Below are 12,078 nucleotides of genomic sequence, written 5' to 3'. Positions count from 1 at the left end.
AGTTCAATAAACACATGCGGAATCACCTGCGTTCAAAAGCCGGCAGCTCTTTGGACGGAGCGGACGTGCTGCATCCAAAGCGCTGCTTGTTCATGACCGTGGGAACATGCCCTCAGAGCTTTCCTATAAATGTCTCCAGACTAATCTTCAGCTCAGGATGTCAGACTGATACATTGTAGCAAACTACGGTACTAAAACAAGGGAGATTTGGGCTGCTGGTGGCAGCGCAGGACCAGCTAGTAGGGTTTGGGTGTGAGCAGGAAAGTTCCCATTCCCTGAAATCGCATTCCGCTACCAAGGCATGCTGGGCATTATAGTGAGCACAGCCTCGCTTTGCAGATTATTGCAAGGCTCTGTGTTATCTCCTGCGTCGGCGAAGCAGAGAATCATCCCCCAGTACAAACTTAAGTCTATTAAAAAGGATTTACATCATAGAGCTTATTCACTCTGTGCTGCGGCAATGACCAGAAGTGACAACTGGCCCGTATGCAGCAAGGACAAAGCCGCTTCTCCGCTACATACAGGCTGATGCGATGGTGTGTGATGTTAGGATTCTTGCCAAGTCCGATAGTACAAGGTCACTTATATGCTCACTTGTCTTTATATTATGCTCATAGAAGTGTAGGAAGTAGCGATATGAGGTGGTAAGAGGTGAAGATCAAACACCGATCACAAGAACAAGAGTTTCAAAGTCCCCTGCTTCAGCGGAGCAGAAGTGAGCATGTGCGACCCCTCTAGAGAAGTGGTGGTCGCACATGCTCAGTAGAGCTCCAGTCACTCAGGGGGCTGTTAGCGCTTGGTTCCCAGGATCAGTTACAGGTGCCTGACAGTGGCTTATTAGTCACTTCCTAACGGGAACACATGAATGCCCACCAAAGCTGCGCATACATGTGTCAGACAGCAAGAAAAAAAACCTTTCGATGCTAAGGCGGGTTTCACATTTGCGTCTGTGTGTGCAGTGTTTGATCTGCATACATCCGCATGCGTCATGCGTACATATATTTAACATGGTGTACGCATGGACATGCATTTGCATGCTTTTGCGTACACATGCGTTTTTTGCGGTGTGCGGCTGAGCGCGGCGTACGCAACATGTTGCATTTTTGGAGGTGTCAAAAATATGTAAAATATGCGCAGGCATGCGCGTGCGGATGAGTGCTTTAAAAAAAAAACACATTACTGTCTATGGGAATGCATGCATACACTGCATTTGTTCGATGCGCTTGGGTACTTCGGACTGCCCATGTCCAGGAACTGCTTGAGACACTCCCTCTGGGAAATATCGAACGCATGCGCATAAAAATGCAAACGCAGGCAAAAAACGCATACAAACGCATGCACACGCAGCGTTTTTTTGCAGTCATGTGTAAGCTTATGCGGATAAAAAACACTGCATAAACATGCGTTTTCATGCATTTGCGTATGCAGATGATATGCTGCGCACATATACGCAAATGTGAACTTAGCCTAAAAGTGACAATCTGCAACATGCTGGCCACTAAGCATCTCCTTGCTGTATAACTTACTCGCTAAAGCTGGTTTCACATTTGTGTCTATGTGCGCAGCGTATCATCCGCAACCGCATGCAAAAATGCATGCAAACGCATGATAACGCAGCATTTTTTATCCGCATCAGCTTACGCATGACAGCAAAAAAAAAAACGTAGCGTTTGCATGCATGTGTATGCGCTTTTACATGCGTTTGCCCTTTTTATGCGCATGCGTTTGATATTTCCAGGAGGGCGTGTCTCAATGGGCGTATCTAAATAAATTCCTGGACATGCGCAGTCCAAAGTATGCAAGATCATCGAACGCATGCGTATGCAAAGACATGCATACGCATGCATTCCCATAGACAGTAATATGTTTTTTTAACGCACTCATCCGCATGCACATTCCTGTGCATATTTGACGGAAATTTGCAGCCTCAAAAATTCCAACATGGTGTGTTTGCCGCATCCTGCTGCACATCGCAAAAAAACGCATGCATAAGTAAACACTGGCGTAAGCAAACGCTGGCGAAAGTATGCTAACGCATGCACCTGCGTCTACAATGTTAAAGATAGGAAATCAAGACGCATGCGGATGTATGTGCCAGAAATGCTGCAGACAACCGCAAATGTGAAAATGTGACACCAGCCTTATACCGGTCAAGTGCAATCAGTCTACAGAGACAGCAGGGGCAGCCCCCATCCCCCCGGCCCCCGACGGTCAGCAGGGGCAGGCCATTGTCTGCTATTTGCCTTTTAGAATGCATACAGGTAAAGGTACCGTCACATTTAGCGACGCTCCAGCGATATAGACAACGATCCGACCTAAACTAGATCGCTGGAGCGTCGCTGTTAGGTCGCTGTAGAGATGTCAAACACAGCAACTCCAGAACGATGCAGGAGCGATCCAGTGACGTACTTATCGTTCTCGCTGGTTGTTAGCTCCGTGAAAAAACATTGCAGGCATCGTTGCTTTTGCTGTCAAACATGACGAATCACGCCGACCTGACGACCAAATAAAGTTCTGGACTTTCAGCTCCGACCAGCGATGTCACAGCAGGATCCTGATCGCTGCTGCGTGTCAAACACAACGAGATCGCTATCCAGGATGCTGCAACGTCACTGATCGCTGTCGTTCTCGTTGTAAAGTTGCTCAGTGTGAAGGTACCTTAATAAAAAGAGCTGGGACTTCAGTAAAAATTAAGGCAATGCCGAGATAACAGAAAAAGGATGTTTCCACACCTACAGTGCTGGCAGAAAGCTGATAAATTGGGACTACCCACTAGTTACAGAGCATAAGAATCTCAGGACAGCTCCCAGATATATCAGGTATGTGCTCCAAAAAGCTGTTTTATCTTGTTGTGGGATGGAGGGAACCACAAACACTATTCTACATGCTTTATATGAAAGGACAGGGGTGCTTGAAGTCAACAGAACAGCTTATATCAGGGTATTTGACATTATGTAAAGAGATGTCCAAAGCTGGAACGTGCAGCCACCAACTAATCTTTATACACTACCTGTGCTTCATTGAGTCATTAATCCATTGCTATATCGCGAGTGTGTGATGGACATCCTCTCGCAGATGCTACCACCCGCAGCTTCATCTACATCTTGTCCCATTCACCCGGGGATGGTTTGCTTCCGTTCCGATATTAATCCTCTGCCCCATGGATCACATCGAATCCATAGAACACGTGGGACACCTTCCATAAGCCTCTACAGTGGAGAACCCCTCCAGGGAGAAATTGCCCCCCCCCCCCAGCATATTTCTAGACAAGACAATGTTCCCTACTTCATACAGGTCTGCTGGCTAGATCACATTCCCCTGTACACATTTCGTAACCCCCATTATTTCTGCTGCATGACTGAGCCATTAGCTGGGAGGAACAAAGACTTTCCACCACAGCAGGACCGTACACACAGACCAGATGCGGTCGGTGCTCGTGTTTTAATAGAGGAGGCTTTGGGTCTACACCTTTAGTGAGTCAATCTACTAAACAGATTAAAATTAGTTTTCCTCAACTATTTAAAAAAATAAAAAATATATATTACGTTAAATATTTATTATTCCTAATCCCCGCAGTGATCACATGACTCCCTGGTCCGAAATTAAGACTTCCCATACAAGTGTATTGAAAAAGGCACAATACCTCTGAACATGCGCTGAGACAACGATCTTGACCTCATGCGCATTATTGGCCCGAGATAAAAAGTTATTTTGAGCTGTACATCAGAAAAAAAGATCTGCTTCTCTATATGCTATGGTGGGACTCGTCAGTGAGAGGAACAAACTGCAGCATGTAAAGAAACAGACGACACGTCATGAGGGAGCAGTAAAAGTGTTAAACAGGGGCAGAACTGGAGAGACCCATGTAAATAAATTAGTTTAGTATTGGAAAATCCCTTTAACTAGAACCTGTCACTTACTCAAAATGACTCTTTAAAAATCTCTGAGCTTTCCCGATTCTGCCACTGTTTTCCGTTTTGCGCTGTCGCTCCATTAGAGTGATATTAACATTTGTTGCTTTTGGAGTTCAGTATGGGAAATCTCTGATTGCAAACCATCTGGGTGTTTCTTCAGAGTCTTCTCAGGGAGGTATGAAGGTGCACACCCTCAATCGGACGCTGATCTAGCAGTTTAAGAGTCTCAGATGCCGCACAGCTGTGACTGTCAGTGCCTGGAAGGGAGGACTGAAAGTGCACTCCCCGAGAAGACTCTGAAGAGACACCCCGCCGAGATTTCACATACTGTGCTCCAAAAACAACATAAGTGAATATCTCTGCAATGGAGCGACGCAGCGCAAAATGGAAAAGAGTGGTACAATCAGGAAAGCCCAGGGATTTTTAAAAGGTACATAATTTTTTGTAACAAGTGACCGATCCGTGTTACAATTTGATAACTTTACCAGAGAGGCACATATGCACATTAATTTTGCTAAAGTGTATCAGGGGCTCTATAGACAGAATACAGGCTGCCACAAATAGCAGCCGTGACGCCACCAATTTAACTCATAAGGAATGGAAAGGAATTGAAGACGGCCTCCAGTTTTATGCAGATATAAAGAGCTTTCCTGGAGAGGTTTCTTTAACCCCTTAAGCCCCAAGGGTGGTTTGCACGTTAATGACCGGGCCAATTTTTACAATTCTGACCACTGTCCCTTTATGAGGTTATAACTCTGGAACGCTTCAACGGATCCCAGTGATTCTGACATTGTTTTCTCGGGACATATTGTACTTCATGATAGTGGTAAAATTTCTTTGATATTACCTGCGTTTATTTGTGAAAAAAACGGAAATTTGGCGAAAATATTGAAAATTTCGCAATTTTCCAACTTTGAATTTTTATGCAATTAAATCACAGAGATGTGTCACACAAAATACTTAAGTAACATTTCCCACATGTCTACTTTACATCAGCACAATTTTGGAACCAAAATTTTTTTTTTGTTAGGGAGTTATAAGGGTTAAAAGTTGACCAGCAATTTCTCATTTTTACAACACCATTTTTTTTTAGCGACCACATCTCATTTGAAGTCATTTTGAGGGGTCTATATGATAGAAAATACCCAAGTGTGACACCATTCTAAAAACTGCACCCCTCAAGGTGCTCAAAACCATATTCAAGAAGTTTATTAACCCTTCTGGTGCTTCACAGGAATTTTTGGAATGTTTAAATAAAAATGAACATTTAACTTTTTTTCACAAAAAATTTACTTCAGCTCCAATTTGTTTTATTTTACCAAGGGTAACAGGAGAAAATGGACCCCGAAAGTTGTTGTACAATTTGTCCTGAGTACGCCGATACCCCATATGTGGGGGTAAACCACTGTTTGGGCGCATGACAGAGCTCGGAAGCGAAGGAGCGCCATTTGACTTTTCAATGCAAAATTGACTGGAATTGAGATGGGATGCCATGTTGCGTTTGGGGAGCCCCTGATGTGCCTAAACATTGAAACCCCCCACAAGTGACACCATTTTGGAAAGTAGACCCCCTAAGGAACTTATCTAGAGGTGTGGTGAGCACTTTGACCCACCAAGTGCTTCACAGAAGTTTATAATGCAGAACCGTAAAAATAAAAAATCATATTTCTTCACAAAAATTATCTTTTTGCCCCCAATTTTTTATTTTCCCAAGGATAAGAGAAGAAATTGGACCCCAAAAGTTGTTGTACAATTTGTCCTGAGTACGCTGATACCCCATATGTGGGGATAAACCACTGATTGGGCGCATGGGAGACCTCGGAAGGGAAGGAGCGCCGTTTGACTTTTCAATGCAAAATTGACAGGAATTGAGATGGGACGCCATATTGCGTTTGGAGAGCCACTGATGTGCCTAAACATTGAAACCCCCCCCAAGTGACACCATTTTGGAAAGTAGTCCCCCTAAGGAACTTATCTAGATGTGTGGGGAGCGCTTTGACCCACCAAGGGCTTCACAGAAGTTTATAATGCAGAGCCGTAAAAATAAAACAAACATTTTTTCCCACAAAAATTATTTTTCAGCCCCCAGTTTTGTATTTTCCCGAGGGTAACAGGAGAAATTGGACCCCAAAAGTTGTTGTCCAATTTGTCCTGAGTGCGCTGATACCCCATATGTGGGGGGAACCACCGTTTGGATGCATGGGAGGGCTCGGAAAGGAAGGAGCGCCATTTGGAATGCAGACTTAGATGGAATGGTCTGCAGGCGTCACATTGCGTTTGCAGAGCCCCTAATGTACCTAAACAGTAGAAGCCCCCCACAAGTGACCCCATTTTGGAAACTAGACCCCCTAAGGAACTTATCTAGATGTGTTGTAAGAACTTTGAACCCCAAAGTGTTTCACTACAGTTTATAACGCAGAGCTGTGAAAATAAAAAATCTTTTTTTTTCCCACAAAAATTATTTTTTAGCCCCCAGTTTTGTATTTTCCCAAGGGTAACAGGAGAAATTGGACCCCAAAGATTGTTGTCCTATTTGTCCTGAGTACGCTGATACCCCATATGTTGGGGTAAACCCCTGTTTGGGCACACGGGAAGCTCAGAAGGGAAGGAGCACTGTTTTACTTTTTCAACGCAGAATTGGCTGGAATTGAGATCGGACGCCATGTCGCGTTTGGAGAGCCCCTGATGTGCCTAAACAGTGGAAACCCCCCAATTATAACTGAAACTCTAATCTAAACACACCCCTAACCCTAATCCCAACAGTAACCCTAACCACACCTCTAACCCTGACACACCCCTAACCCCAATCCCAACCCTATTCCCAACCGTAAATGTAATCTAAACCCTAATCGTAACTTTAGCCCCAACCCTAACCCTAACTTTAGCCCCAACCCTAACGGTAGCCTTAACCCTAGCCCCAACCCTAGCCCTAACCCTAGCCCTAACCCTAGCCCCAACCCTAACCCTAGCCCCAACCCTAACCCTAGCCCCAACCCTAACCCTAGCCCCAACCCTAACCCTAGCCCTAACCCTAGCCCCAACCCTAACCCTAGCCCTAATGGGAAAATGTAAATAAATACATTTTTTTTTATTTTTCCCTAACTAAGGGGGTGATGAAGGGGGGTTTGATTTACTTTTATAGCGGGTTTTTTAGCGGATTTTTATGATTGGCAGCCGTCACACACTGAAAGACGCTTTTTATTGCAAAAAATATTTTTTGCGTTCCCACATTTTGAAAGCTATAAATTTTCCATATTTTGGTCCACAGAGTCATGTGAGGTCTTGTTTTTTGTGGGACGAGTTGACGTTTTTATTGGTAACATTTTTGGGCACGGCACATTTTTTGATCGCTTTTTATTCCGATTTTTGTGAGGCAGAATGACCAAAAACCAGCTATTCATGAATTTCTTTTGGGGGAGGCGTTTATACCATTCCGCGTTTGGTAAAATTGATAAAGCAGTTTTATTCTTCGGGTCAGTACGATTACAGCGATACCTCATTTATATTATTTTTTTATGTTTTGGCGCTTTTATACGATAAAAACTATTTTATAGAAAAAATAATTATTTTTGCATCGCTTTATTCTGAGGACTATAACTTTTTTATTTTTTTGCTGATCATGATGTATGGCAGCTCGTTTTTTGCGGGACAAGATGACGCTTTCAGCGGTACCATGGTTATTTATATCTGTCTTTTTGATCGCGTGTTATTCCACTTTTTGTTCGGCGGTATGATAATAAAGCGTTGTTTTTTGCCTCTTTTTTTTTTTCTTACGGTCTTTACTGAAGGGGTTAACTAGTGGGCCAGTTTTATAGGTTGGGTCGTTACGGACGCGGCGATACTAAATATGTGTACTTTTATTGTTTTTTTTTTTTATTTAGATAAAGAAATGTATTTATGGGAATAATATTTTTTTTTTTTCATTATTTTGGAATATTTTTTTTTAATTTTTTTTTACACATTTGGAAAATTTTTTTTTTACTTTTTTACTTTGCCCCAGGGGGGGACATCACAGATCAGTGATCTGACAGTGTGCACAGCACTCTGTCAGATCACCGATCTGATAGAAGTGCAGGCTGCTTCACAGTGCCTGCTCTGAGCAGGCTTCTGTGAAGCCACCTCCCTCCCTGCAGGACCCGGATCCGCGGCCATCTTGGATCCGGGCCTGGAAGATGCAGGGAGGGAGGTAAGACCCTCGCAGCAATGCGATCACATCGCGTTGCTGCGGGGGTCTCAGGGAAGCCCGCAGGGAGCCCCCTCCCTGCGGGAAGCTTCCCTATACCGCCGGCACATCGCGATCATCTTTGATCGCGGTGTGCCGGGGGTTAATGTGCCGGGAGCGGTCCGTGACCGCTCATGGCACATAGTGCCGGATGTCAGCTGCGATAGGCAGCTGACACCCGGCCGCGATCGGCCGCGCTCCCCCCCGTGAGCGCGGCCGATCGCATATGACGTACTATCCCGTCACTGGGAATTAAGTCCCAGGGCACCTTGATGGGATAGTACGTCATATGGGATAAAGGGGTTAAAGGGAGGGTGCCGTGATTTTAGTTTTTGTATTAATAATTATTGATTATATAATCAATTATTTTTAATACAAAAGTAAATGTAGTACTTTAATACTTTTTTATTTATTCATTTTTACTTTTGCCACTGGAGGCCGCCATTTTCATTAGTGTGGGTGTAAGTGTCTGGACACGATTACGGCAGCCATGGGCATAGGAACCAACAGTCAGGCTCCGACCGCTCCTCCTGCCTCTCAGCTGTTACTTGGGCACGCCCACTGGGCTGCTACGTCACAGCTGTGAGAGGAGATCGCGGCCATTTTGTTTTTTATTTTCCTCTGTCATCGCACACACAGCTCAGTGTGTGCGATCATAGCAGGAGCTGCCAGGGAGAAGCTGCTGCTGGGAAGCGAGGGTCGGGGTGAGTATCTGCAGCCAGGAGCTGTGATTGCAGCCTGTACTTAGTATTACAGCACAGGCTGCAATCACTGCTCACTGCCGACCTGTTCAGAGCACAGCAGGGAGATCGTCACACTGCTCTGCCCTGAACATGACTCAGCACTTCCTGGGAGAGGACTGAAGGTAAGTACAGAGTTTTTATTTTCTTATGCATCTACCACTGCTACCTGTCCCTATATACCACTGCTACCAGCCCTTATATACCACTGCTACTAGCTCCTATATACCACTGCTACCTGTCCCTATATACCACTGCTACTAGCCCCTATATACCACTGCTACTAGCCCCTATATACCACTGCTACTAGCCCCTATATACCACTGCTACCAGCCCCTATATACCACTGTTACCTGCTCCTATATACCACTGCTACCTGCCCCTATATACCACTGCTACTAGCCCCTATATACCACTGCTACCTGTCCCTATATACCACTGCTACTAGCCCCTATATACCACTGCTACTAGCCCCTATATACCACTGCTACTAGCCCCTATATACCACTGCTACCTGCTCCTATATACCACTGCTACCTGCCCCTATATACCACTGCTACTAGCCCCTATATACCACTGCTACCAGCTCCTATATACCACTGCTACCTGCTCCTATATACCACTGTTACCAGCCCCTATATACCACTGCTACCAGCCCCTATATACCACTGCTACCAGCCACTATATACCACTGCTACCAGCCCCTATATACCACTGCTACTAGCCCCTATATACCACTGCTACCAGCTCCTATATACCACTGCTACCTGCCCCTATATACCACTGCTACTAGCCCCTATATACCACTGCTACCAGCCCCTATATACCACTGCTACTAGCCCCTATATACCACTGCTACCAGCCACTATATACCACTGCTACTAGCCCCTATATACCACTGCTACTAGCCCCTATATACCACTGCTACCTGCCACTATATACCACTGCTACCAGCCACTATATACCACTGCTACCTGCCCCTATATACCATCTATGACTGCTACCTGCCTCTGTATACCACCTACCACTGCTGCCTGCCTCTATATACCATGTACCACTGCTGCCTGCCTCTATATACCATCTACCACTGCTGCCTGCCTCTATATACCACCTACCACTGCTGCCTGCCTCCATATACCATCTACCACTGCTGCCTGCCTCTATATACCACCTACCACTGCTGCCTGCCTCTATATACCATCTACCACTGCTGCCTGCCTCTATATACCATCTACCACTGCTGCCTGCCTCTATATACCATCTACCACTGCTGCCTGCCTCTATATACCATCTACCACTGCTACCTCTGTCCTGTGTAGCTAATCTAGTCTTGTGTAGCTAATCCTGTCCTGTGTACAGTATCACACAAGATAGGATTAGATACACGGCGCAGCACAGTATCACACAGGACAGGATTAGATACACGGCTCAGCAGTCAGTATCTAATCCTCTCCTATGCACTCCTCTCCCCCCTGCGTGTCTTTCCCCATTGTGGTTTATTATTTTTGTTGTGGGAGATGAGGGAGTCGAGGATTATGCGTTCGGTATGGTATAAAAAAGATTAATAAAGGACTTTATTCTGGCCGAGTCTTTATTTACAATACATGTGAGATCTATGTGGCGGCATTATGGGTGATCTATATGGCGGTATTATGTGAGAAGCATATGGTGGTATGTGAGAACACTGGCGGTATTATGTGTGATCTATATGGTGGTATGTGAGAACACTGGCGGTATTATGTGTGATCTATATGGCGGTATGTGAGAACACTGGCGGTATTATGTGTGATCTATATGGTGGTATTATGTGAGAACTGTATGACAGTATTGTGTGATCTATTTGATAGTATTGTGTGTGATCTATATGGCGGTATTATGCGAGAACACTATGGCAGTATTATCTTCAGAAAGCGGACCCATTCTATGGTGGTTCTGGCTGAGCACCTGCACGCGGGTCTGGGGTAATAGAGGGGGCAGCATGACCTCCAGTTAGGTGCAGTCAGGGCTGGTGAGGCAGCTGAAGAGAGGGGTCTCATTTTTATCGTTACTATATGGCTACATTTCCTTCCCAGCGTCACCCCGTACTTCGCCTGTCGCCTCGCTTTCACACATCGCCAGGACAGGATGGGGAAGACAGGATCTGAGGAAAGAAATGGGGTCTGCATGCAAAGTCTGGATCAGACCAGGCCATCAATCCGCAGAAATGTTTCCTGGATTTCTGTGGAGCAGACGGTCCATCCATGTGTATAAAAGACAGCGCTCTATGTACAATCCCTGGCTGCTCCGCGCACCAAACAGGGGGCCCCCCCATAGACCAGCACACTGCTCTCCTGAAATACTCTGTGCTGCTGTCACCCTGCTCCCTCCACCACATATCTCCCAGAATCCTTGCTGCCTGCCATCCTTGGTGACTATCTACTTGTCAGTATAAGGTTGCCTTCACACTATCATTATTTGGTCAGTATTTTACCTCAGTATTTGTAGCCAAAACCAGGAGTGGGTGATATAAACAGAAGTGGTGCATATGTTTCTATTATACTTTTCCTCTAATTGTTCCACTCCTGGTTTTGGCTTACAAATACTGAGGTAAAATACTGACCAAATACTGAAGGTGTGATGGCAGCCATACTCTGCAGTCACCAACAAAATGGCTGCTCACTGGGTTCCTGAATATCATCCTCTCTAATCCCTTAGCAAACACCCAGAAGGGGAGGAGAGGAGACATCACACAGGTCAGCAGACTCCGCCCATAATTACTGCAGTGCAGTAATGTGAGCTATTTGTACACTAGGTTTTTCTGAAATTTCAGCAGCTGCCCCCCCTAGTGTTGAAAAGTGGAAATTCCAAAACTTTTCAAATTATTTTTCATATTTTACTAAATTATAAACAAATGATAATATTTTTTAAGAAAATGTAATCATTAATTCTTTACATTTTTACAATTTCTGAAAAAAAAATTTTTTTGATGGCACCTTCTCTTTAAATAATAAAAGCCCCCCTTTCGATCAAGCGAATATAAAATACACAGGTTTTTGCTGCACGTTCCTTCACCCCATGTGCGAGTCGAGTCTGTGCCGTCCACGCCGCTGATTCATTCAGTGGAGAGCACTTAACCAACCTTGCAGAGACTTCAGCAAGCGCTGCAGATAGCACTTGGGAGATAGAGTGCATTCAGTGACCTTGTATGCTGATGCTGCAGCAG

At 45.0% G+C, this 12,078-nt stretch overlaps 2 protein-coding genes across 2 annotated transcripts in view; one reads left to right on the top strand and one right to left on the bottom strand.

Annotated features, from left to right (window-relative positions):
• FANCM (FA complementation group M) overlaps window positions 1-12,078 on the bottom strand; it is a 156,125-nt gene that overhangs the window by 70,711 nt on the left and 73,336 nt on the right. The gene's annotated exons all lie outside the window — the stretch shown is intronic.
• The window catches only part of LOC138645549 (heme-binding protein 1-like), a 74,023-nt gene that overhangs the window by 1,315 nt on the left and 60,630 nt on the right, over window positions 1-12,078 (top strand). The window lies entirely within an intron of this gene.

This window comes from Ranitomeya imitator, chromosome 1 (assembly GCF_032444005.1).
Source record: "Ranitomeya imitator isolate aRanImi1 chromosome 1, aRanImi1.pri, whole genome shotgun sequence".
NCBI classification, from domain to species: domain Eukaryota; kingdom Metazoa; phylum Chordata; class Amphibia; order Anura; family Dendrobatidae; genus Ranitomeya; species Ranitomeya imitator.
This window is presented reverse-complemented; position numbering and strand designations above follow the sequence as displayed.